The sequence below is a fragment of the Manis javanica genome, chromosome 10 (genome assembly GCF_040802235.1).
Source record: "Manis javanica isolate MJ-LG chromosome 10, MJ_LKY, whole genome shotgun sequence".
NCBI lineage: Eukaryota > Metazoa > Chordata > Mammalia > Pholidota > Manidae > Manis > Manis javanica.
This window is the reverse complement of record NC_133165.1, coordinates 6,518,336-6,523,780: the sequence shown is the minus strand read 5'-3', so window position 1 is coordinate 6,523,780 and position 5,445 is coordinate 6,518,336.

Here is a 5,445-nt window from a genome sequence, read left to right as displayed (position 1 = left end):
TATCTAGCCATTCTCATATTGAACAATCCCGTAGGTTGGGTTTATATCTCACTATAACAACATTTCATTTTATTATTATCTCCAATCCACTGTAATGAATACAAATACATTCCTTTTTTCCATCACGAGTTTATCAATTTTCATTGATTTGCCTATAATGAATACAGTCAGGAAAAGAAAGGCAGACAGATCATATCCATTAAAGTGTCTTTAGCTTCAAAAGTTTGTGGCATTGTTTAATTAAAAAAGAAAAAGAAAGTCGTCAGGAAACTAATTAAAAAGAGACATTACTTTCAGGCCTGCTTATAAACAAGAAGTCAATAATGATTATATAAAGAGGCTTGGGAGTCATAGCACTTCTAGAAATTTGGCATTTGTATCTAGCCCATTTGAAAAAATAAAATGATAAATTCTTATCAAACATTTGGCCCATATAAATAATGCTGTCTTATCTAGTTACAATGTTCTAAACTTTTCTAAGTTAATAAAGGTTAAATGGAACGGTATAAATAAGTAAGATGCATCCATGACAAGTTCAATCTTCATAACTAGGTATCTTTGGGAGCTCATGAACCCTCTTCCTTCCAGGTAGAGCTCTATAAACCCACACTGTCTGTGTGACACTGAGCAAGTCACATGTGTTTCTAGCTGTACAAATCTTCATCTGTAACATAGTTTTTCTGAGGTCCTTCCCAGAAAAAAAATGATTTTCTACTCTAGGTAGCACTGAATCAGGAGTACAATAAAGCAATTGGCTTTCCCAAGGCCATACTGCTCATGGAAGCTGGCCCAAATATTGGACTCCGAGTCAAATGCTTGTTCCACGTCCACACAAGGCAGCAAGCTCGTCTCGCAAGAGTGAGAACATATCTCCCCAATGTCCATCGGTGTTATCAAAATTCAAACCACCCCCTCTTCAGTGACATTTCCTGGCCCTAGAGCCATTACCTCTGTCTGGGTGTAGCACTGGTACCCCCATGTGGCGGTACATCAAGCAATCCAATCGCATCTTAGATTGGATTAAAATCATCTTAGACTGGTATAAAATCAAGCAATCCAAAACCATCTTAGAACTCGGAACAAGGACACTGGTGAGACAGCGAAGCACTCCAGATTTCCCTCTTGCCCCCTCGCTATTTGGTACTGATGGGAAAACAAAAGTAAGAATAACATCGGGACCCTTATGCTTTTCCCTGAAAAAGATGCTGAAGCTCAATCTAGTTCTGAGGCCCAAACTTCTTTCATGGGGCAGAGAGTTTCCCTTTCCGAAAACTCTGGATTCCTTAAGCTTTCCCACTTAGCGCATGAAATGCAGAAACCATGCCTCATTTAGGGACAATCCTGACATTTGTCACATCAACAGAGGTGCAGTGATACTAGGCAAAAACCGGGACTATCTCAGACAAAAAGAGATGCATGTCAACTTCTCTTCTCATTCATCCCCACATCTTCTATCCTTATCCTACAGCAAGTGCCTAATAAACTGAGTTGAAAGAATGAGACTTTAGGTTTATTCCGCTAGAACATCATCATCAGACTGTGGTCCTGGGAGCATCAGTGCCGGCACCACCTGGGAGCTTCTTAGAAATTCAAAATCTCACAGCCTACTCTGGATTTACTGAATCAGAATCTGCATTTTAACGAGATCACCAGGAAATTCATTTGCATGTTAGAATCTGAGAAGTGCTGAGATAAAGTGTGTGGGGTTGGCACAGACTTAGAAGTTCTTTGCCCCCCTGCCCGTTAGAATCAACTGAGGGTATTAAAAAAATAATGCAGTTGCACTATTCCCTGTGACTTAACAATTCCACTCTCTGGAATATAATCCAGAAAAACTATCATGCAGAAGAATAAAGAATATATTCAGACATGTTCCTTGCAACATTTTCATGGTGAAAAGTTGGGAACACCTTAAATGTCTGTCAATGGAAAAGTAGCTGAATACATTGTGGTAAATCCAAACATTGGAATATGATACAGCAATGAAAACAAAGGAACTGTCACTACATTCATCCCCATGTTACATCCCAAAATATATAATTAAGAGAGCAAAGAAAACTGGGGAAGAGAATGTGCAGTTAAATAATAGATTTAGTATTAAAACATGTGCAGCTATACAGTATATTACATAGGGACATACATATATATTTCTAGTAACAGCATGCAAACATAGATGGAAATAGTAGCCATGAATATCAGGATAAAGGCTACTGTGAATGGGGAGGGAGAAGTGGAATGAAATCAGAGAGAGGCACAGCAGGGACTTTCTAGATGTCCATGACATGTTTTATTTTTAAGTTTGATGGTAAACAGATGAGTGCTTTCTGTAAGCTTTGCATGCCTGTAATATTCCAGAATAATATCTAGAATATAGATTACCAGGTCCTATGCTCCACAATTATTATATCAAAATTACCAAGAACAAAGCCCAGGAATTAACATGAGCACACCAGGTGATTCTTATGAATAACCAGATTTGAAATTCCCTGGTGTAGATTCTCTCCAAGATGATTTGAGAAAAACAAACAAAACCAACCATGGATCTATGGTTACCTCTAACACCTTCAATACTTTTAGAGGCAGTATGTTGCCATGGAAAAGCATGTGTTTTATATTCAGATAAGAATGGAATTTGAGGTGAGGCTTAGAACCTCATCTCCACTGTTTTGAGAGAAATCTTCTGCATCCGTGGATGTTTTGCTACCCTTGTCTAGCTTGGATTAATACTTAGTCTACAGGCACACACCTGATCACTACATTTGCTTTCTTACAGCACTAAACTATGTTTTCTACCTTTATCTTGCATCTACCTACCACTTCAGCATTTTATTAAAAATAATAATAATAATAATAATACTAAAGGAGAAATGTGGGATTCACATATAAATCAAGTATAAAAATCAAATGAATATTCATATTTGACCTGATTATTTATAGTTCATAATGCGTGATCAAAACTGAAAGTTTCTGTGATGACTGCCCTTGTACTGTTCACCACGTAAGAACTTAGTCACTATGTAAGAATTTGTTCACCGTGTAAGAACTTGTTTGTTGTGCTTCAGAAGATCAAAGACTGATGAGAATTAGGCTTGGGGTGGATTAATGATTGTGCATTGAGTCCCCTGTACAGAATTTTATTGTTGTTAACTGTTAACAACCATTTGATCAATAAATATGAGAGATGCCCTCTCAAAAAAAGAAAAAGAATGGAATTTGAATTCAATGTGGTTTCAGACTACTTGTTAGATGACTCCAATCCTCACTTTCCTCATTCAGCAACTGAATTGGTTTTAAGGATTAAATGAAAAAAAAAATACTGCCATAGAAGGCAGTCTACAAATGTTAATTGTTTCTATTATTACAAAATGACAAAACTAAGTGGTCATTGACAAAGAAGTAAATGTCCACTTACCTAGCATTCACTTATAGGATGCCTATCATGAGCTAGAGACATTGGTACAAAAAAATGTTCTCAAAGAGCTAATAGTCAGCTAAGGAAGACAGACATGCTCTAAATAGCGAGTGCTATGTTTTTTTTTGTCTAATCACACATCTTTGGGACATGATTCCTCTGTTATTATCCATTTGACTCTGGATTCTATATGATTCCAGAGGGACTGCCAATCATGGTATTCTGTCCCCCGACCACATGGGCTGGCCAATTCCCACAATCCCCACTGTCAATACTAATTGGTATGACAAGTGGGCATGTGATCTCAGCTGGCCAATCAGAGATATTCCCTGGGGTTTTTCTCGGTGGACTTTGGGAGAGAAAAATAATATCTTTTCTTTAGGTCCTAAATGAGAGTAATGCAAGTCTTAGCGGCTTTTGGCTAGGCTTTCCTGCCTCCAGTCACATGGAAAAAGCCATTGGAACGGAGCATGAGAAACTTAGATAAAAGGTAATAATGTTATCTGATGCTTTGGATCCATTTCCATTCTTCCTGGTTATGGGAACCAATATTTTTTATTTATATTAGATTTCTCAATTGGTACTAACCCGTATTATTTTGGTGAAAATATATCCCAAGATAACCTCTCTCATAACCCAATTAGTTTAGTACCTGATTATAATATCAATTACCATTAATTTGCAAAATCATATGACAAAAATCTAATGTTCATTGTGCTCAACAATTCCAAAGTGTTTCTTACCCTCCCAACTTATTTGATTAAATAGTCTAAGAATTTAGTCTCCAGTACCACTTAGGAGGCTACTAGGGGCAGAGATTCATTTACAGTGGCTTGAACACTCAAGGTTTATTCATTAACATGAGTGGTCTAAAGGCAGATATTTCAGGACTCATGATGGCTTCACAGGGCCAGCTTACATATACAGTGTCTTTTATGGTTCTATTTTACTAACCTTAACATTGATTTCCATTTACAAATTCTCCTCATAGTCCAATATGCCTGCTGGGTTCCAGCCATTGCATCCATATCATAAGAAGTCGAAAAGAAAAAGGGTGGTGATGACAGAAAAAGGAGTTAACTCCAAGGTGAGACAATTCTTAGTAGTAGCCTTTTACGACATCTCACACAACAATTACTCTTATGTCTCATTGACCAGAACTATAAGAGAGGTGGAAAAAACTAGTCCTCGAACTTGACATACCAGTGCTCTGAATAACATCACTCTCTGCTATTCAGTAAGAGAGGGTGAATGGATATGAGGTGGGCAGCTAGTGGTGAATGGATATGAGGTGGGCAGCTAGTGGTGGCTGTCAATCTTTCCAAGTCAGTGTGGTCCCTGTTAGTTTTGGAATGCTCAACCCTAGCCAAACCACATCACCAGCTTCCCAATCTTGAATTAATGAAGTTTTAATTAAAAAAGAAAAAAAAAACAAGCCTAAAGGGAGGCATTTGCCACTCCTCTTTACCCCCCTCCCCTGGCAGGACAGCAAACCAAGACTTACTTACAGTATCACCCTATCCCAGGAATGTCACCTTTTAACAGTCAACCAGAAATTTCCTGATCAGCAGCAGTAATCTGCATGATAAAAACCCAGGTGGTCTTTTCTCTGCAAAAGAAGTGGTTTTGGTCTGATAGACCCTTTCTTTTTTTGACTAATAACTCCTTGCCCCACCCTCCTGCCTACAAAATCTTCCATTTTGTGCAACTCCACAGAGCATCTCTCTGTTAGCTAGATGGGATGCTGCCCGATGAATGAACCACTTAATAAAACCAATTGGATTTCAAATTTACTTGGCTGAATTCTTTTTTAACAGAGGGCTCTTAAAGCAATGATAAGTGAGGCAGGCTTTAAACGGGAATGTGGGAGCTCCCAGTAGTAGCCCTTGGTGTGGGCTGGTGGGGAGGGATCAGGCAATGCTTTCTTGGGGAGGACACATCTGAGCTAAATCTTAAAGAAGGAACCCGGAGGATGCACATTTCTGGCCCAGGGGCAACAAAGTTCATAAGAGAAGTAAATGAAGGTAAGTTTC